Below are 23329 nucleotides of genomic sequence, written 5' to 3'. Positions count from 1 at the left end.
ATACAATTATCTTGCACACAAGAAAAATCCAGTCAAGAAGGAAAAAACAAAACAAAACAAAACACCTGAGAAAGAAAACAAAAATGTAAGCAAACAACAGAAAGAGAGGAAATCCTATGTTGTGGTCCACATTCAGTTCCCATAGTTCTCTCTCTGGGTGTAGATGGCTCTCTGCATTACTGATCAATTGGAACTGGTTTGAATCATCTTGTTGGAAAGAGCCACATCCATCAGAATTGATCATCATATAATATTGTTGTCATGTATAATGATCTCCTGGTTCTGCTCATTTCACTTAGCATTAGTTCATGTCAGTCTCTCCAGGCCTCTTTGAAATCATCCTGCTGGTCATTTCTTTTCTTATAGAACAATAATATTCCATAACTTTCATTTACCATAACTTATTCAGCCATTAGCTAGCTGATGGGCGTCCACTCAGTTTCCAGTTTCTTGCCCCTACGAAAAGGGCTTCCCCAAACATTTTTGCACATATGGGTTCCTTTCCTTCCTTTAAGATCTTTGGGACACAAGCCCAGTAGAAACACTGCTGGATCAAAGGGTATACACAGTTTGATAGCTCTTTGGGCATAGTTCCAAATGAGCAATACCAGTTTAAAGAAACACAAAAGAAAAAATGACACACACACAAAAAAAACCTGAGTAATTTAATAAAAATCATTCCATTTCTTCTCCCCACTTAGGTTTGGTTTCAAAATAGAAGAGCCAGACAACACCTCAAGCGGTCTTCCATGTCAACCACACGTCAGTCTGATGTCCGTCCTGTGTCAATGTCCCAGGAAAGCTCCACTTGCCGTGCAACTTCTAGGGCCTTGCCAGAGAACTATGGAACACAAAACTTACCACCGCTGCATGCACAGAAGCAAGGCTGGGCAAATAGACAGTTGCTTTCAACCCATCACCCACTGCCTTTTCAGGGTGCACAGGAGCCCCCATGTCAGCTGTGGTAGTCAAGCCCCTAGAAGCCTTGCCCCCAGAAGCCACTCTCCCAGCCTTCAGTCTAATCCCATCCCAGGGTCAGTCATCAGAGGAGTAGCAGTATGACCATCCTCCTCATTGGTGAGAGAGGAAAAGCAGGCAAATGAGTTAACCTCTTCTTTTAACCATAAGTCAGTAACCTACTTAGGTCTCCTTATTTCTCCCCAGACAGATATGAATGAGTCCCTGAATGCTGGATTGGAGCAACTCAATGGTCTAGATCAAAGATGTCAGCTGCACAATCTACAATCCAATTTAGGGGAGCTTTTAAAAATTTAATTGGGAATTATTTAACAAAATGCATAAAAATGCAATGAAATATAGAGAATGTTAGTCTATGGCTTTCATGTGCACCTGCAGTAAAAAGCAGCTGTCCTTTGTAGGGGTCTCTTTTCTATTGGAGTTTGATAATACCAGCCTAAGTGATTTACTGGATATGGAAAAGGGTGAATTTTCTGCTTTAGTATTGTAAAATAGTAGATACATACTACGTTTCATAATTTTTAGATGAATCCCCAACTCATTCATTTCTTTTTGTTTTATGAATGTTCCGAGATTTAAATTCTCCTCTAAAGATTGATTTGATTAAATTAGAAATTTTAAATTATATTTTCTTATTGTTTTTATTTTCTTTGTTGAAATTACCCATTTCCCCCCCATAATTTGTTCTTTGACTTATCAATTGCTTATGATGAATTTTAGTCTCTAATTAAATTTAATTCTGTCTTGAGATACCATTTACTTAATGTTATTTTTATTGCATTATGGTCAATAAACAGCATATTTCTGCTTTGTTGCATTTGTTGTGATGTTATTATGTCCTAATATATAGTCAGCTTTTGCAAAGGTATACTATACATGTAATCACTAGAGACTTTTTTAATCAAACTTTCTAAAATTTTATTAACATCTTTAATGTCTTCCTTCCTAATTTTTATTTTTAATTTATCTAAATCTGAAAGCAGAGCATGGAGTTGCTCACCTATTATGATTTCGCTATTTTCTCCTGTAAGTGTAGCTTTGCTATATCATTAAATGCATATTACACATGCAAACGAATATATACACACACCTAAAGAGAGAGATATTTGCTGTCTATAATGTCTTTCAGCATGGCATCATTTCTCTATTTATCTCTGTAAAGTCTATTTTTACTTTTTAATTTTACCCAAAACATGTTCCTTTCTGGTTCAAGCCTTATATATTTTAGCCCTCTGTTTCATATGTCCATTTCAATTATATTTCTTGGAAACAACATTCTATTGTTCTATTTTCTAACCCATTTTATGAGTTCATCCCATTTACATTCTTTTTTTTTTTTTTTTTTTTTTTTTTCCCCCTTGAGGCTGGGGTTAAGTGACTTGCCCAGGGTCACACAGCTAGGAAGTGTTAAGTGTCTGAGACCACATTTGAACTCGGGTCCTCCTGAATTCAAGGCTGGTGCTCTATTAAGGCGCCACCTAGCTGCCCCCTCCCCTCATCCCATGTAATTTCACAGCTAGGACAGTTAATTATTTCTATCCTTCCATCCTATCCCATCATACTTTTTTTTCTTACCTTATTCCCCTCTTCCTCTTTATAAAACAGAATGTGTGTTCAATAGTGATAGGTGATCTTCTTCCACTCCACGTTCTTACTATTTTTTCTCCTTATAATCCTCATTTAAGTATTTACTCTTAAAAGTTAAAGTTTTTTTCCTACTTATAACTAATCCCTTTCTTAATCTGTTTTGCTTCTGAAGCTTCCTTCCCCTTTCACTATTGTCTTTGTTTACCTATTGATACTAATGCATAATGAAAATACTCTAGGTCTTCTGTTTGTCTTATTTAACTCTATGGCACTTGAGGACATTTGTGTTCTAACAGACCCTTGTATCTTTTCCTCCTATTAGAATGGAAATACTTCATAGTATATTTCCCTCCAGTTGTGCCAATCTACTTGTCTATGATTTTCCTGACTCCTGTGTTATTATTTTAGAGATTCTTTTCATCAGGAATGTTTAAAAGTCCTCTATTTCATTTAAGATTTATTTTTCTTACTAGATTTATGTATAGTTCTACCAGATGAATTATATTTGACTTTATTTTTTGCTTTCTACAATATCTTCTTCCAAAGTCTCCCATCCATTATGATTGTAGCTGCCAGGCCTTATATGATCCAACTTAAAAACCAAGAAACACTCAGGGTTTCTGGCTACTTACAGATTTTTATTTTTATTAAACTGGAAGCTATGGATCAGCACTATGATAATGGGAGATTTCATTTTAGCATTTCTTTCATCAAAAGCCTAGTGGATTGTTTCTATTTTCATTTTAGCCTTTGCTCATAATGGGTTCAGGGAGTTTTCATTTGTGATTTCCTAAAATAAGTATGCAGATATTAAAAAAAAATTAATCTTAATTTTGATGTAGTATAATGATTCTTGTTTTCTCTTCTTGATCTGTTTTGTAGTTCAGTTGTTTTTGATAGATGATATTGTATATTTTCTTTTATTTTTAATGTTTTATTCTTTCTTTATATTTTTTGTCTTCTGGTTCAAATTTAGCCCATTCTAATTTTTTTTTGTCCATTATAATTTTTAAGGGATTCCCTTTTTTGAATAAGAATTACATCTCTTTCATGAAGCTTTTTATTCTTCATCTAATTCTTTCCTGTGACTTTCATTCCTTTTCTAATAAATCTCATTACACTCTTCCTCCAGGCTTTTGTCCCAGACATCCCCAGATCTCTAGAGTATCTTTGTCACCAGGTTCTTCTGTTCATTTGTATTTCCAGCTCTGGTTTTTGAACTGAGACTTTTTGTCAGAATGAAGGTCTTTCTGCTTTTGTCCTTTTGCTTGGAACAGTGGGCCCCAATTTAGGGCTGATGTATATCATCTGAAGTCCAGCCATTGGCCCTCTCTTTTGTTGGTATCTGATGTGCACAATGAACTGCAAAGTATCAGGTTGGTCTCTCTCCTCAGAAAGAGAGTATCCTAGTTTCTTCAGGGATTGCTACAGTAAACCCACAATCATGTGCTTTTGGGTAGGAGCATTGTTGGCTTTGGTCTTCAGGTCTAGTTCTCAAAGTTCCCCAAGTTCTTAACTAATCTTGACTTCCTTATGAGAGGTTTTCAGCTGTTGGATCACCCTGAAATTCGCTGGCTGGAGCACTTCTGAGATTATCAGAACTGGGAGATTTTCATGAACGGTGCTTATCTAACCCTGGTTTCTTTGGTTTACCAATTCTTTTGTAGCCTATAAATTCTTAATCAACTTGTTTTGGTGATCTAGGTTCTAGGAAGTTACTATAATTTCTCTCCTTTTCTTAATATTTAAGAATTTTTTTTTTTTTTTTTTTTGTGGAGGGATTCTACATCACCCCATCCTCCTGGTGAAAATTGGATTGTTCTAATACTCATTTTGCCATCTTGACTAAAAGTGTCCTTGGAAATCTGATTTCACCTGGACTACACAATCTATATGCAGCTGAGTGGAAAGTGTATTGACAAGGAAAGAGGCTTGAAGAAGGGAGATCAAGCATCAGGTTGTTGCAATGGTCCACAACTGAGGTGATAAGTTCCTGCACCAGGGTGGTGTCAGTGTCAGATGTAAGAAAGGGATGTATAAGAGAGATATTGGGAAGGCAGAAGAGGAAAGAGTCAAGGATAGCAAATATATGTTGTATGCAAAAGCACAATGTCAAATACATGGAATTACAAAGGAAATCCATCATATTTCAGTCCTATTTTCCAAGTACTTTCTTCAGTTCCAAATTCAAGGAACCCAAGTTAAAAACCTCTGAATAAAAATGCTTCTTGATTGATTGGTATGAGCACTAACATTCCTAAGGTACCAACTCAGATGGTACCTAATTTTGAAGACAGGATCGAGATTTTCTCTTGGGACAAAGGCCATCAGCATTGCAAAGGGAATAGAAGACAAGAAAAATACACATGTTTTCCTAGAAAGAATAGAGGAGAAAGGAGTTATAGAATTGCTTCCAATCTGTACCTGGTTATGTCTCTAAACTTCTCTGTACAGTTATTCAATAAAATGATTCATATATACATAAACAATTGCCCCAATGGTGACATTTCATTTCTGTTTATCTACCAGATAATTACTCTATTATCTATCTAAATTATTTAGATATCTAGATTGTCTATCTAAATACTATTATCTACCAGATGGATACTACAAGTGAATCTCACCCTAGTTATGGCCCTACAACAGACAAATAATTAGCCATGAGGACTAAAGAAAAGGTAAGAAGCAAACATAAATGCAATGATAAAAGTGCTTGGCTAAGAGGATAACAGTGTCCTCTTGAAGTAGAGAAGTTTGGAGGAGTGTCATATTCAAAGTTCTATTTCAGACATATCAGATTTGAGTTGTCCATGAGACATTCAAGTAGAAATGTCAAGGCATCACTTAAAAATTTGGAACAGTGTTCATGTATTTATGGCTGCACGTACTCTTTGAAAGTCATTATGTAGACATAATTGCAATGGGTAAATAAACTGATGAAATTGCCGAGTAGACAAAGAAGGGGAGGATGAAAATGGAATCTTATTTTAATAAGATTCATTCAAAATGTCTATAATCACTTGGAGAACTTGGAACTAAAACTTTTTATTAATTAAAAAAACTAAATTAATATTCTTTATGCTAACTAGACAATTAGTACAGTTTATAAAACTATACTCCCTAAGTAATTTTCACTAGTGACCCATGTAAGTGTTTAAGTCTGTGACATAATAAAGGAATAAGCACCCTCTTTCTCTCTCTCTCTCTCTTCTCCTTTTTCTTCTCCTCCTCCTCCTCTTCCTCCTCTGAGTCTTCTCTCCCCCTCACTCTACACTCCCCCTGCCCCCCATCTCTCTACCATCTATCCCAATTTTACCCTCATAGGAAGCCTGGGATATAAGTGTTATTATCCTCATTTTACAGATGAGGAAACTGATTTAGAATTGAAATGTCTTGCCCAAGGGAAGCTACATGGATTAGTTTGTGTCTGAATTCCTGAATTTGAACTCTGATCTTCTCAACACAACTGCCTATAGTGCCACCTAGAGGTCTCTTCAGAAATCTCAGAATGTCTGGCCACAATTTTTCCTATACAATCTCAGAGGATCCCAGTTGAGAAAGAGATGAATTAAAAATGGCTTGGGCAGAGAAAGAGACAAAAAATATAGAAATCCTTCTGTGAGAGTCCTAAGTGAGATTGCTGTTGCATCTGAGTGAGACTGTTAAAACTTTAATCTAAAAAGAATAGAGATAAAAGTTTAATCTAAGAAGAATTTCTGAGTTGCAACAGTGTCCATTTGAGATTAAATGACATAACTTTCTGGAAGAACTATCCATGGAGGGGGAAAGGGTGAGATTTATTGCATTTTGGAACTTTCAAATGGAGGTAAAGTGATTCAAGATTGAAGAATAGTTGGGACCAAAGGAAGGAAAGAGCACAGGATCAAGGGATTGAATGGTAGAGGAGTATTTATGGAAGAAATGACTAAAATAGAGGTTCAAAGAGAGGAAATTGAGGATTGTGGAGGTCAATGATGGTTTTAATGAGGGAAAATCAATAGTTTTAGGATCAGAGGGAGACAGAGTAGGGAACATGATTAGAGGGCTGATTTTTCAGAATTCAAAATTGTGAAGAAAAAAGTAGTTGTATGAGATGATAAAAATGTCCTAAGGGTGAAGGTCCTAAAAAATGAACCAGGAAGCCAAGGTATCTGAAAGGACAGTGACTGAAGTCCCCCAAAATATGGGCAGATCTTAGGGTAGAGAGGAAGGCAACTGAGAACCAGGGATTGAATTCCTTAAGGAAGGAGACAGAATGACTAGGAAGTTAATAGATTTATTTTGTTGGCTTTTTTTTTTTTGTTTGTTCATTTGTTTGTTTTTAAAGCTCTGAAGATAATGTATAGATCTAGGGTACTGAGAGATCCAGGAAACCTCAAAGGAGGAGAAGAGGTTGTTAAGAGACGGGGACAAAAGAAAGACCACAAACTGCACTGATGCAATGTGAAATAAGCAGAACCAGGAGAACACTGTATACAGTCACAGCAACATTGTTTGGTGATCAACTCTGATAAACTCAGTTCTTCTCAGCAAAACAATGATCCAAGACAAGTCCAAAAGACTTGTGATGGAAAATGCTACTTAGAGAAAGAACTGATGGAGTAATTAATGTAAACTGAAGTAAACTATTTTCACATTCTTTATTTTTTCCCCTCTTGTTCTGTTTCTGCTTTTATCATATGGCAAATATGGAAATATTTTTATGTGATTGTACATACTGAATCTGAATCAAATTGTTTACTGTCTTAGAGAGGAGGGAAAGCAGTGAGAAAATTTGAAACTTAGTTTCATATTAAAAATTAATGTTTAAAATTGCCTTTACATGTAACTGGAAAAAAAATAAGCTATTACTTTAAAAAATGGATTTTTCCCCCCATGGAGGCAACCATAAACATTTTTTAAAAAAATATTTTATTTTTAAAAAACTTGTCAACATTAACTCTTGCAAAATCTTGCATTCCCATTTCCCCCCTCCTTCTCCCACCTTTTCCCCTTAGATGGCAAGTAGTCAGATATATGTTAAACATGGTAGAAATATATGTTAAATACAATGTATGAATACATATTTATACAATTATCTTGGGCACCCATAAACTCTTGAAAATTATGGCCATACAGCCCTCTTTGTAGTGGCCAGAGACTGGAAACTGAGTGGATGCCCATCAATTGGAAAATGGCTGGATAAATTGTGGTATATGAACATTGTGGAATATTATTGTTCCATGAATGTTCCAGAAATGACCAGCAGGATGAATACAGAAAGGCCTGGAGAGACTTATATGAACTGATGCTGAGTGAAATGAGCAGGACCAGGAGATCATTATATACTTCAACAATAATACTATATGATGATCAATTCTGATGGATGTGGCCCTCTTCAACAATGAGATGAACTAAATCAGTTCCAATTGTCCAGTAATGAAAAGAACCAGCTACACCCAGCAAAAGAACTCTGGGAAATGAGTGTGAACCACTACATAGCATTCCCAATCCCTCTATTTTTGTCCACATGCATTTTTTATTTCCTTCACAGGCTAATTGTATACTATTTCAAAGTCTGATTCTTCTTGTGCAGCAAAATAACTGTATCGACATGTACACACATATTGTATTTAATATATACTTTAACATATTTAACATGTTTTGGTCAACCTGCCATCTGGGGGAAGGGGGAAGGGGAAGGAGGGGAAACATTGGAACAAAAGGTTTTTCAATTTTCAATGCTGAAAAGTTACCCATGCATATATCTTGTAAATAAAAAGCTATAATTAAAAAAAAGAAAGAAAGAAAATTATGGCCATAGAGTCCTTGAGTTGGAAACTTCTATCACATTGGAGAAAGGTTTGGAAAATACTTGTGGATATGTCATTCAGGGAACCAAGTAAATAATTGTGAAGAGACAAATTTCCATTATGTTCAACCAACAGTAAAATGCTTTGGTCTTGGTGATCTAATTTCTTCTTCTTGGGGGTAGCTAGTTGCGCAGTGGATAGAGTACCAGTCCTGAATTCAGGAGTTCAAATCTGGTCTCAGACACTTAACACTTCCTAGCTGTATTACCATGGATAAATCACTTAACCCCAGCCTCAGGGAAAAAAAAAAAAAAACAAAAAACAAACTCTTCTTCTTTTAAAGAAATGATAGTGGCAGCTAGGTAGTGCAGTGCAGTAGATATAGCACTGGTCCTAGAGTCAGGAGGATCTGAGTTTAAATCTGGCTTGAGATCCTAGACAATAGTTGTATGACCTTGGTCAAGTCACTCAACCCCTATTATTGCCTTAACATTAAAAAAAAAGAAATTATAAACCTAACACATGCAAAGGAAAATGGGCATTACACATATCAGTCTTGATTATATATAGCTTTGCTTTTCCTTTGACATATGTAATAATTTCAATATATTATTTTCAAAGACCTCTTTGACATCTATTTTCTTCAAAAGTCTCTACTATTTACAGTTGTTTAATGTGCATTTCTATTATTTAGAACACTTTTTTTCCTGTAATTATTGAATACTTTGAAGTTCTCTTGAAGTTGTTTGTTCATATCCTTTGATAATTTACCTATTCTGAAATGACTATTTTACCTTATGTATATTTGATAATTATTTATATGTCTTGGATACCAAATGCTTATTAGAGAATTTTGATACAAATATTTTCCCTCCATTCTACCATTTCTATTCTAGCTATATTATCTTATCCTAGATATATTATTGTCTCCATGGAAGCTTGTTAGTTCCTCCCTCCCTCCATCCCCTCCCTTCCTTTTCTCCCTTTCCCTCTTTTCATTCCCTTCCCTCCTTCCTTTTCCTCCTTCCCTTTCTTTCTTCTTTTCCTTCTTTCCTTCCCTCTCTTTCCTTCTTGGACCTGAGTTCAAATCTGATCTCACACTTGATACTAGATGTGTGATCCTGGTCAAGTCACTTAACCCTAATTACCTCCCATCCTCCCTGCCCTCTCCTCCCCCTGGGGGGAAAAATGTACACAGTAATCTCCAGAAATCTATCATATTTAACTTTTCTAAAATTCCATTAATATTTTTAATATATTTCTTCCAAAAATTTGTAAAAGCTAATGGCAGTACGAGTTTCCCAATGAGAGTTTTATTGTCTATTAACTGTAAATCAATGATTATTTACTGTAAGTATTTAGATATTATGTAATTAAATTCATATGTACAAACTGATATTAGTCTCATGTCTTTGGTGCTTTTAAGCATAATAATACTTTAATATATTTCCACTATTTCTTTTTTAATAAGTCTATATTTACAACTGAGTTCATGAATGCTATTCTTATCTCTTTTAGATCACCTGAAACATATACATTCTCTTCTAGTCCCTTATTATACAACTTTCTGAGGATACTTTTCTCAAAAGCATTTCTTATAAACAAGATGCTGTTAGATTCTAATTTCTAATAAATCCTTTTATTCTTTCCATTTTATAAGTGAGTTTATAAGACCTGAAAGAAATTATTAATCCCAGAATGACTTTTAGAATCACAAACGTTATTAGATTACTACATCACACCATAAGATACAAAATTCTTCAATTTTTAATCATTTAACATGGCCAAAGGGAAAGGCAGATCTCTCAGAATGTCATCTATATCCAGTTCTCCTGGGTAGGCAGGCAGATAATCATCAGGGAAAAGCATTGGAGAGTCAAGCCTAACGGTTTTCTTGGATAGATTGATGAGCTGAAGTTCTTGCTGGTTAAAAAGAGGGAACAATTCATTTGGCTGCTCTTCCCCCCTCATCAATGGAGGTGACTGTATTGGACTTTGATGTTCCTGTGGTGACTGATAAAGAAATGAGGTCAGCTGCTGTACCTGGAAGGTAGTAGTCTGTGACCCTGAGGGTAGGAGGGCTGGTGGCTGCTGGGCTTGTGGTTGGTGACCCGATTGCTGGGAGTGTGGCTGCTGCTGCTGACATGGGAACTCCTGAGCACATTGAAAAGTTAGTGGGTGATAGTGTGAGTACAACTGTTCTATTGTCCATCCCTGCTGCTGCTGATGCAATAGGGGCTTCACCTCTCCATAAGAGGAGGTGTGTGTGCCATGGTTCTCTGGCCCTTGTGATTCCTGGTGAGGCCAAGAAGATGCCCACTGGTTGGAGCTTCTCTGGGACACTGGGCAATAAAGTTGAAGTTCAGTCAATGGCCTCATGGTTTCAGAGGAGCCAAACTGAAGGCTTTGGGAAATGTTATATCCTGAGTAAGCAGCCTTCGTGGTTGAAGCCACACTCCTCCTCTGTATGGAGCAGCTCCTCCTTAGGCTGCCTTTCTGACTAGGCTTACCTGGTTCTGACCATGAGTCAGATCTGGCTGCAGTTGGTAGTGGAAACTCATCCTTAGGGAGATCATGCTCATGGTGGTTCTCTTTGGGTAACTGACTTGGAGATGATTTTCCTGGGCACATCCATTTTCTTGAGTTTGTGGAAGCCAGAGCTGTCCGTTTTTTCTGTTGTGCTGATTGCCTAGCTCTTCGGTTTTGAAACCAAACCTAAGGAAGGAGTGGAAGAAACATGACTTCCATTAACCTGACCTCAAAATTAGCTTTTCATTGTTACCAAAGAGATATGCTTTTGTTTCTTTAAACTGGTATTGATCTTAACTTGACAGAACAAGTGGATAAGACATTTTGTTTTTTGGCAAATCTCTTTATCGGGTTGAAAGAATTTCAAGGGGACATACACTTAAAAAATCATCCCCAAACCATTTCATTTCTTAAGGGCTACATTCCTATTTTCTTTTCCTTTCCAGGTAGACAGATTATCTACCTTTCAGTATGTTATGAGTATTCCCAAGGTTATTGCACACTGCCCAGCACACAGAAGGTAGTTAATACATGATTTTTCAATAAAGTTACTGAGGAAATGGAAACTGAAAATCTTTAAATATTTTAGCCAACATTTTTGTTGTGTGCCTAGCTTTCTTCCAAGCTCTGTTCAAATATTTCTTCCTAAAAGGTCTTTTCTGAGTCCTTCTATCCCACCTGCTATCAGCTTACCTACTTCAAATCTATGAAAATGAGAGTCATTTCTCTGGAGGTAAATATGATCCAAAGAAATGAAAAGAAAATAGATACGTTAATGTGCTGTGCTTGGAGTATTTGTCTGGACCTACCATTCTCAAGAACGAACTGGAACTGTGCCCAAAGGAAGGGCTGTCTAACTTTGTGTATTCTTTGGGTTTAAAAATATTACTACTAAGTCTGTCAACAAAGAGTTCAAAGAAAAAGGAAATGGATGGATATGTACTAAAATATTTGTTGCAGCTCTTTCTGTGGTGGCAAAAAAAAAAAAAAAAAAAAAAAAAAAGGAAATTGAGGGATGCTCATCAATTGGAATGACTGAGCAAGTTGTGATATGTGAATGTGATAGAAAACTGAACTATAAGAAATGAGAAATGTGATGGTTTTAGAAAAAAAGGGGGAACAAGCACACTGAAATATAATTTTCCAATTTTTTGTGATATACCTAATATGGAAATATATTTTGTATGACTTCACATGTATATTTGATATCACATTGTTTGCCTTTCAGTAGGTGGAAAAGTGATGGAAGGGAAGGAAAGAGGCTTAACCTCAAAATTTGAAAAGAAAATAATTTTTAAAATAATTCAGAACTTTCAGAGATAAATAGGCACTTTTCAAAGAAACCCAATGTATCAATAAATATCTGTCCAAATCCCAGCTAAAATAACACCTTCTACGTACATGAAGTCCTTCCTGTTTTCTCTTAGTTTTTTTGTTTGTTTGTTTGTTTGTTTGTTTTTAAGTGATTTGTTCAAGGTTATACAGGAAAAAACTGAACATGTTGCTCATCGGTTAGGGAATGGGTAAATAGTTGTATTGTACTTGTGTTTTCCTACTTGTGTCCTAGGAAATGACAAAACAAGCAGTTTCAGAAAAACCCCGGGAAAACCTGTATGAATTGAAAAAGAATGAAGTAAGTAGAGTCAGAGCATGTGATAAAGTTTTATAAAGGGGAAAAAATACTTTGAAAGATTTGAAAGACCTGTTCAATGTAATCATTATCAAGAATTCTACAACATGGCTTCTTAAACTTTTTCCTTTGATGATCCCTTTTCCCCTCAAAAATTTTTATTCAACCCCAGGTATATAGGCATATAAAATAGGTGTGCAAATCAAAGATTTTCTGATAATAAATCATAATTTCATGATTCCCAAATTCAGATATGATTGTGATCCATAATTTAAGAGGCTTTATTCTAGAGGATGGAGAAAACATGCTGCCCACCTCTTGACAGAACTAATCAACTCAAGGTACAGAATAAGTCATATATTTTCAAGATATAGCTAATGTGGAGATCTGTTTTACTTCATTCATTATTCATATTTGTTTCAAGGACTTTTTTTTTTCTTTTCCACTTGTGGGCGTAGGAGGATAGTGAGAAAGGGAGGTGAAATAAGAGAGGACCTGAATAAGAAAAAAAGGATCACTGAGATATTTTAAAAGAAAAACACAAAAAACAAAGACTGGAAAGAAGCACAGATCAGCAGGTTTACTTTGAAAGCTCTAAATTGAACTGAAAATAATTTTTAAAAGAAAAAAAGTATTCTGTACATTAGAAAGATCTGAGTTCTAATGTGAAATCCTCTTTCTATATATGGGAATGCTCATTTTACTAGTATTTTAAGTTCCAAAGGAAAATTAAAACTGAAAACAATGGGGCAAAGTCCATTGACTGGAGAATTAATGAATAAGCTGTGCATATAAATGCTAGTCAACATGGTACTATAAGAAACATCATGAATAATTCAAAAAAACCTGAAAAACATCGAAAGACATCATAAGTCAGATTAATTTCAGAAAAGATTGAATTGAGAAAACTCACAAAAAAAGTATATTTCCTTTTTCTTGGTCAAGAGATGGTTTCTTCTAAAGGAGCCATGTGCTATCTATATATGGTCAATATATCCATTTGTTTTGCTTGATTCTCCTTTGTTACCAAGGAAGGTCCCTGTTAATAGGGACAAGAGTTGTTACTGTTCAATGACAATGACTTTTTATTATTAATAAACTATTTGTTCAAAAAAAGGAAACTTAGGATCCCTAACAAACCACAATGAGGGATGTCAGCTAAAACTTTAGTGGATGTATTTGATATATAGAAAAGCGAGACAAGGTGATATGATTTTGTGATAATACACACACACACACAAACATATGGAGAGATAGGGAGATGCACAGAGAAAAGGGAATAGAGACAAAGATTGATGACAGAGACAAAGAAGAACAAGTTCTCAAGTAACCTGTATTCGAGACTCATCAATAGTGATCTTCCCTGAAAGTTCTTCTCGTTCTTCTATACCGGGATATGGGTTCCTTTGGAAATAGCTGATAAGAATTCTAAGTTGCTCTTTGTTAAATACTGCACGTTTTCTTCTAATGGATGAGACAGAAGTCCGTACTAAGAGAAAGGGAGGAAAAATTTTGGAAAGTTAGTTTATTAGAAATAGGATCATTTCTTTCCTTATTAGTTCAAATTCGGAATAAATGTCTTCCAACCTTATCATAGCACTCTCTTTGGAACACTGGATACAACTATGCCTTTTTCAACTCTCCCTCTCTTGGTTTCCCTAACATGGTTTTCTTCCAACATCTCTTAAGCACATTCTCTACTCAGATCTCACCTTTTCTTCCTCTTTTTCCTCCTTCACTCTTACTAGTCCAGGAGGTTTGTCTTCAGGTTTCTACAGTGTCCATGGCATCTGTTTTCATTTTTTATTCCCATTACTTCTAGACCAATAAAATTTTTCATGACTTCTGGCTTTCCTATGATACTACCATCATAAATAGACACCTTATATTCATACCAATCCAATATATTTGGCACCTAAAAGAATAAATTGTTATAGCCACCCCCTAACTCACACCTCCTCCCCCAAAGAAAACCCCATCGACTCGTGGATTACAGTGGGAAGAAGTCAAACATTCTAATAAGGCTGACTACTAACAAGTGGTATAGTTTGGCACTGAGTACACAGACCTTGTCTTTCAGAGGCAAGATTATTATCAGGTCTTCTTGGCTCTGGAGTCAGATTTATATATAATAAACAATATTACCAGTTTTTTACACTTCTTTTCAGAGATTAATATATATCTATCTGTAATGATCTGTAATTATGTTGGCCTGTCCCACAAAATTATAGTAAGGTATTTCCACACAAATAGAGTAACAGTATATAATCATTTAAAATATAGCATAATATAGTTTACATATTAAAGCAAAAGGCAGTACTACTTTCTTTCTTTATTTATTTATTTATCTCTTTCTTTCTTTCTCTCTTTCTTTCTTTCTCTTTTTCTTTCTTTCTTTCATTTTCTCTCTTTCTTTCTCTCTTTCTTTCTTTCTTTCTTCTTCTTCTTTTTTTTTTCTGAGTCAATTGGGGTTAAGTGACATGCCCAAGATCACACAACTAGGAAGTATTAAGTGTCTAAGGCCAGATTTGAACTCAGGTCCTCCTGACTTCATGGCTGGTGCTCTATCCACTACATCAGCTAACTTCCCCCTGCATTTCTGCTTTAACCATCCTTTCTTCCCTCCTTCCCCATTATTAAGTTATGTTTCCAAGCCCAAGTTAATCACCTTAACCATCAGCAACTACTTGCAAAAGACAGAAAGACAACGAGAATATAAACTACTCTCTTCAAAATCACCACTCCTTTAACCAGTTCCTTTCCTTTAGGAATTTGCATTATAATTTCTAAATTACTAGATGGAATTCAAATATTGCTGATAGAATATGCAAAATTATAAACATATCCTGCATAATTTGGAGTAGAAAGTGTTAACAAGGCAGAAGAGAGGAGAGTTTAATTCAAGTTCACAAGAAATCTCAAAATCATTTTATAATTAAATGCACAGGGTTGGAATTTACCTAACAAGGGTCCTAATTCATTCATTCATTCGTTGACCAGGTTTTCAGTACCCACTATCTTAGTGCAGTGGATTAGAGCAAGAGCTCTGGGAAATTTGAATTAGTAAATAAATATCTTCTAAAACTAACTCAAGAACTATCCCCTAACTGAAAGTGTAAATTCATTCAAAGTCTGGAAACTCTGGAAACAGATGGCAAAAAGATGCCAACCAATTATCATCATAGAAAAGTAACCAAACTTCATTAAGCCCGTATGGAACAAAGAGCTCTTCAACTTACCAAAAGCATCTGGCTTCCTCCCTTTAGATGGTGAATTGGTGTTCATCTTCCTCCAAGAGTCAGAAGAGTGGATCCAAATAGTAGAGAGTAATGGAGAAGCACCTATGTGCTTTATTTATGCTCCTTCCTTTCAAGTCCCAACCAATAGAAACCAAGAACCCCTGCTGCCTTTTATTTTCGGGAATTGTTCCTGGAAGGCAAGTTCACTATTTATGTATATGTGTGGATTATGTAAATAAGACATCCTAAAAGTAAATGTGGCGGGAAGGTTGGAACCTTGTATCTAAGCATTCAGTGAAAGTAACTATTGGATTTAAATTGCTAAATTCGGTTTTAGTTTCAGTTCACTCATCCAAAAACTGAAACAATTTTCCTGCCAGGAAAGCTTGATTGGCCAAAATGACCTAAACATGCCTAGTATCAAGCAAGCTCTAAGTTGAAGCTAGAATTATAACTCACAGAGAAGGTGCCTACTTGGCTTACTTCACAAGAAGAAGCTTCTCAGCTGGAAATTCCCTAGATTAATGAAATCACAAATCCAGTCCCGAGCCCTGTAATTCTGAAGCTTTGTTTTATAAGCCGGAGGCTGAATGAAGACGATTGCTGTGGAAAAACAATGAGGCTTCATTTACTTTAACTGACACCAAACTCTTAGCTGATCTCACAAATGTAGTAAGATACTCTTCATCCTAAAATTTCTCATCACTCCCCCTTATCTTTGCATTGTCTTCCAACCCACTTCCAAGAGAGTGTGTGCAATCTTGATTTTTGTTCCCAGATCAATATAATAATTTTTTAAATTAAAGCTTTTTATTTACAAAACATATGCATGAATAATTTTTCAACATTGACCCTTGCAAAACCTCTTCCAAATTTTCCCTCCTTCTCATAAATGGCAAATAGTCTAATACATGTTAAATATACTAAAATATATGTATACATATTTATACAGTTATCTTGCTGCACAAGTATAATCAGATCAAGAAGAAAAAAAAAACTGAGAAAGAAAACAAAATGCAAACAAACAACAGCAGAAAGTGAAAATGCTATGTTGTGAACCTCACTCAGTTCCCACAGTCCTCTCTCCCCCTGGTTGTACAGGGCTTTCTTCATCACTGAACAATTGGAACTGGTATGAATCATCTCATTGTTGAAGAGAGCCATGTCCATCAGAATTGATCATTATATAATCTTGTTGTTGCCCATAATACACAATTCTTAAGTAAAATTTTAAATGGACTTTTCTCCACATGTAAAAAACAAAGTATATACTATGTGGTTATAAGAGGGAGAGTGTTTTGTTTTTTTTTTTTTTTTTTTTTTTTGGTTGTTTGTTTTGTTTTGTTTTTCCTTGCAATCCTCAAACCTAGTGTCGGCATATGATAATCAAAAAACATTCAAGAAGCCCTTACTGTGGCCAGACCTGAGCTAATTGCTGGGGATACAAAGGAAGGCTTTTGGCTGGAAGGAACTATTCTTGTTGCTGAAGAAACTCACTTTTAACCTAGTGATAAGGATGTGACCTTTGATTTCATTGGCATCAGCAGCTCCTGGATGAGGAAGCTCTCTCTATCAATGCAAATTGGCACTTCCGTCCCCTTCTCCTAATTTTAGTTTTGCTTAGAATCTTGAGATGTGACTTGGCCCCAGGAGGACACAGGTAGTTTATGACAGAGACCAGATCCTCCCTCTGAGGGCAATCCCCCAATCTGCCCAACTTTTCAAAATGACTTGTCATAATGCAAAAAGTCTGTCATCGAACTCAAAAGGCCAGCTTCACGCTTCCCTGCACCTGAGATTTGATTCAACTCAACAAACTCCTAAGAGTTCTCCTAATTCCAAGAGGTCATCTCTTTAAGTCCCTTCTTTCCCAAATTCCATTATATTTTACAACTGAAGAAAGGGAGAGGTGAAGGAATTTGCCCCTATCATACAGTGAGAAATAGACAAGGATATTTATCCTCTATCATCTGATATCAATTGAGTTCAGGGCATTAAAAAAACAAACAAACTCTATATTAATGTCAAAAAGGCTACTGATCAGAGTGCCCACTTCTATAAACATTCTGAAGAGTAATTTTCTTTGTATATGTTTTCCCAACGTGTTTGCTGATTTTTGTTTGCCTCCCTTTGTCTCATTCCCATCCTGGATTCTAAGCAACTTGGAAGTAAGGGTAGGTTTAATGTCTCTGACTCAGCATTTAATAGACTCTTTCATATGATGGAGATGAATAAATGTCTGTGACTTTTATTGAAGATTCTGGGCACACATGCTTGTAAGGAATCATTTTAGAAAATCATGTAATACTGGATTCCTCAGACCATAGATCTAAGCTTGAACTGCACTCTGTCTGTGACAGAGAATAGAGAGCTGGGTATGTATCAGGAAGACCCTAGTTCTTATTAACTGTGTGACTATGGGAAAATCATAGAACTTCTTTAAGCCTCAGTTTCTCCATGTCTAAAAATGTAAATAAATTACCTGTGAAATTCAGTGCATTGTGCAAGGAGAGCTCGCCTCTGAACTAGGAAGACTTTGATTTAAATGCTGCCATTGCAACTTAATGACTGGTACCCTGGCCAAGATACTGATGTTTTCTGGGATCCAAGCTACTTTCTAATAATTTAATTTGCAGAAAAGGCATCCATCTGCTTGGGTAGAGGGAAATTCTTCAATGTCACTTTCCTAACCTTGTGAGACCACAGGTTATATCTAAAATAAAAATCTTGTAATGCATATTCTACCTGCCAAGGTTGTTATGAGAACTTCATGATAAAGTAGGAAAAGTGTTTTACAAATTTCAAATTTTTCTCTGTGATTTTTCCCTCCTTCCCTCCCTCCCTCCCTCCCTCCTTCTTTCCCTTCCTCTTCCTCCCTTCTTTCCTTCATTCCTTTGTTCCTTCTTCCTTCCTTCCTTTCTTTCTTCCTTCTTTCCTCCCTTCCTTCCTTCCTCCCATCCTCCCTTTCTGACTTCCTGACTTCCTAATTTCCCCAGGGTCACACAGCTACTAAGTGTCTAAGGCTGGATTTGAGCTCAGGTTCTCCTGACTCTAGGATCCATTGTGCCACCTAGCTGATTCTCATTCTTTTCTTCTTCGTGAATTTTTGAAGCTCTGACATAAATATTCTGAAACTAACTTTTTTTTTTTTTTTTTTTTAGGAAATCATTATTCCCTTTCTCCCTCCTGCATAAAAATATGCAGTTATATTTTTACCTGTACTGTGACCATAGGGGTGTATATATATATAATTTTTTTCTGGCATCTAACATAATTTTAACATTTCTCACTATACTAAAAGAAGGATTAGAATTTATTTGAAATCACAAATTATGTGAGATGTGTAAGTGCTAGTGTTTGCAATTGTTTGCTGCTAATGTCTGGCTGAATCCTAGCTTATTAAACTTGGTTAGCCTAATAGAAGAACTAAGGAAATTTAAATAAACTATTCTGTCTTTGGAAGTTGTAACTATAAGTAAGGATTGCTTCTTGGCTTGAAGGAGAATTTATGGAGAGGGGCAGGGAAGAGGAGAGTTTGAAAAGAAACACTTATTTCTGCAAAAGCTTTTGTTGTATCTTTTAGATCAGGCAAATTTAACATGAGGCTCTTACCTAAGATAGATTTCTAGTGGATTTATGAATTTAAATGAGACATTTTTATTTTCATTAACTTTTGTTTCTTTTGTAATCCTTTGCAGTTCATCTTATGCCTTTAAAAACTATTATTCTAAGAAAGGGCCTGCCAAAATGGTCTTGATAGATCTTGAGTAGAAATTGAACAAAAGAATATTATCCTTAAAAATAAATAGTTAAAACAAAATTACACTTCTCATAAAGTTGTTTTAGAAAACCTCTATGAAATGAATACAGACCCCACAGGACACTAACTAAAGAAACAAATTCCAAAGCAAATCATAATCCTTTCCTATCATTCAGTTTTCCTACCATCAATGGACCTGCTGAAGCACTCATGGATCCAATATACCCAATTGACAAAGCATGATGAAAGATGTGATTAGAGTACTTACCACTTACAGTATCTGTATTTCTTGAATAAGCCAAGATTTATAGTATTCATGTTATTTACATCTACAAACATGAGATTTATGGATCTGGCATTTGGTATCTGTCAGGGCTCTCTGAAGGTCAGCCAGATTTCCCAGGAGAGAGAAGGAGTCAGATCTTCCAGGTGCGCTGCCAGATGTCCATTAGGAAGAAATAATGTATTCTCAAACCCAATAATTCTCTTGGATAGATGGATGGGATGCAGTTCTTGCTGTTTAATAGAAGGGAACGATTCATTTGGCTGATCCTCCTTTGTCATCAATGGTGGTAGCTGTGTCTGCCCTTGAAGGTCTTGAGGTGACCAATGCTGAGATGGGATTAGCTATTGTAATGTAGGACGTTGCTGGGGATAGGCTGCTACAGATAATGGGGGACTCCTGTGTGTATTGAAAAGGCACTGGATGATAACATGGGTACAATTGGCCCATTGTCCATCTCTGCTATTGCTTTACTCCCCCACAAAAGGAAGTGCATGAGTCATAATTTTCTGGCCCTTTTGTTTCCTGTAGGGACAAGGAAGATGCCCACTGCTTGGAGCTTTCCTGGGACATTGATCTGGGGAGGTCCCAAAGTTGAAGTTCAGTTGTTTGGGAGGAGATAAAATGAGGATTGGGGGGAAATTCCATTTCCATCTATATAAGCAGATTCCATCCAATTACATGTAAAATTTTAAAAATCTGAAGTTCCATATTCTCTCCTTCCTTCCCATTGGGCATTGAGAATTTGAAACAGCTTATATATGTGTGGTCCTGCAAAATACATTTCCATATTAGTCATGTCATGAAAGAAAATACAGACCAAAAAGAAAAAAAAAGAAATTTTCAAAAGTATGCTTTGATCTGCATCCAGACTCTATCATCTCTTTGTCTGGAGTTATTTGTCCACTGGAGGTGGATAGCATTTTTCATCATGAGCCTTTCAAATTATTTTGGATTGTTATATTTCTGAGAATAGCTAAGTCATTCACAGTTAATCTTTGTACAATATTACTGTTACAGTGTATAATAATCTCCTGGTGTTCTCCTGGTAAAGTTCACCACATAGAAACATAGAAGATATCCAGATCAAGTATCCTTCACATCTATGGTACTAAAAAGAGGTCCTCTCATTATATAAAACTGAACAGTTTTTGTACAAACACAAATATTTCAATAAAAATGAGGATAGATGATTGGGAAATTTTTTTTCACATCAAATATGAATTCTGATAAAGGTCAAGATTCCCAAAACAATGAAATGATTTCCCTTAAAGCTCAAAGATTTATGATTCTTCAAAGAATCCTAGTTTTTAGAAGTGAATTTGCCAAAAGAAGAGTGTTTGTACAAGTCTTTCACATGGGCTCAAGTGAAATCTGCCATATGCCAAACTCTAACTTAGCTGGCTACCTCAATATAAAAGTTCACTTTATAAGATCAGGAGTGGAACAAGGTTGCCCACTATCACCCTTACTATTCAATATTGTATTAGAAATGCTAGCCTCTTGCTATTGGGCTTATATCCCAAAGAAATACTAAAGAGGGGAAAGGGACCTGTATGTGCCAAAATGTGGCACCTCTTTTCGTAGTGGCTAGAAACTGGAAGATGAATGGATGTCCATCAATTGGAGAATGGTTGGGTAAATTATGGTATATGAAGGTTATGGAATATTATTGCTCTGTGAGAAATGACCAACTGGAGGAATACAGAGAGGCTTGGAGAGACTTACATCAACTGATGCTGAGTGAAATGAGCAGAACCAGAAGATCACTATACACTTCAACAACAATACTGTATGAAGATATATTCTGATGGAAGTGGATATCTTTAACATAAAGAAGATCCAACTCACTTCCAGTTGATCAATGATGGACAGAAACAGCTACACCCAGAGAAGGAACACTGGGAAGCGAATGTAAACTGTTAGCAGTACTGTCTATCTACCCAGGTTACTTATACCTTCAGAATCTAATACTTAACATGCAACAAGAAAATTGGATTTACACACATATTGTATCTAGGTTATAGTGTAACACATGTAAAATGTATGGGATTGCCTGTCATCTAGGGGAGGAAGTAGAGGGAGGGAGGGGAAATTTTGGAAAAATGAATACAAGGGATAATGTTATAAAAAAATTACTCATGCATATATACTGTCAAAAAATTTTATAATTATAAAATAAAAAAATAAAAAAAGAAATGCTAGCTTCGGCAATAAGAGTGGAGAAAGAGATTAAAGGAATAAGAGTAGGTAATGAGGAAATCAAACTGTCACTCTTTGCAGATGATATGATGGTATACTTTAGAGAACCCCAAAGAATCTAATAAAAAGTTATTAGAAATAATTCACAACTTTAGCAAAGTTGCTGGATACAAAATAAATCCACATAAATCCTCAGCATTTTTATACATCACTAACAATATGCAACAGCAAGAGATACAAAGAGAAATTCCATTCAAAACAAATGTCGAGAGTATAAAATATTTGGGAATCCATCTACCAAAGAAAAGTCAGGAATTATGTGAGCAAAATTCCAAAACACTTGCCACAAAAATAAAGTCAGATTTAAATAATTGGAAAGTCATTCGGTGCTTGTGGATAGGCCAATCGAATATAATAAAGATGACAATACTCCCCAAACTAATTTATTTATTTAGTACTATACCAATCAGACTCCCAAGAAACTATTTTAATAACCTAGAAAAAATAACAAAATTCATATGGAAGAATAAAAGGTCGAGAATTTCAAGGGAATTAATGAAAAAAAAAGTCAGATGAAGGTGGTCTAGGTGTACCTGATCTAAAGGTATATTATAAAGCAGCAGACACCAAAACCATTTGGTACTGGCTAAGAAATAGACCAGTTGATCAGTGGAACAGATTAGGTACAAAGGACAAAAAAGGGTACAACTATAGCAATCTAGTGTTTGACAAACCCAAAGATACCAACATTTGGGATAAAAATTCATTATTTGAAAAAAAACTGTTGGGAAAACTGGAAATTAGTATGGCAGAAATTAGATATGGATCCACACTTAACACCATATACCAAGATAAGATCAAAATGGGTCCACGATTTAGGCATAAAGAATAAGTCCATAAATAGATTAGAGGAACAGAGGATAGTCTACCTCTCAGACCTGTGGAGGAGGAAGAAATTTATGACCAGAGGAGAACTAGAGATCATTATTGATCACAAAATAGAAGATTTTGATTACATCAAACTAAAAAGTTTCTGTGCAAACAAAACTTATGCAAACAAGATTAGAAGGAAAGTAACAAATTGGGAAAATATTTTTACACTTAAAGGTTCTGATAAAGGTCTCATTTCCAAAATATATAGAGAACTGACCCTAATTTATAACTGATAAATGGTCAAAGGATATGAACAGATAATTCTCAGATGATGAAGTTGAAACTATATCCACTCATATGAAAGTGTGTTCCAAATCACTATTGATCAGATAAATACAAATTAAGACAATTCTGAGATACTACTACACACCTGCCAGATTGGCTAAGAGGACAGGA

The sequence above is a fragment of the Sminthopsis crassicaudata genome, chromosome 2 (genome assembly GCF_048593235.1).
Source record: "Sminthopsis crassicaudata isolate SCR6 chromosome 2, ASM4859323v1, whole genome shotgun sequence".
Classification (NCBI taxonomy): domain Eukaryota; kingdom Metazoa; phylum Chordata; class Mammalia; order Dasyuromorphia; family Dasyuridae; genus Sminthopsis; species Sminthopsis crassicaudata.
Note: the sequence above shows the minus strand (reverse complement) of the source record.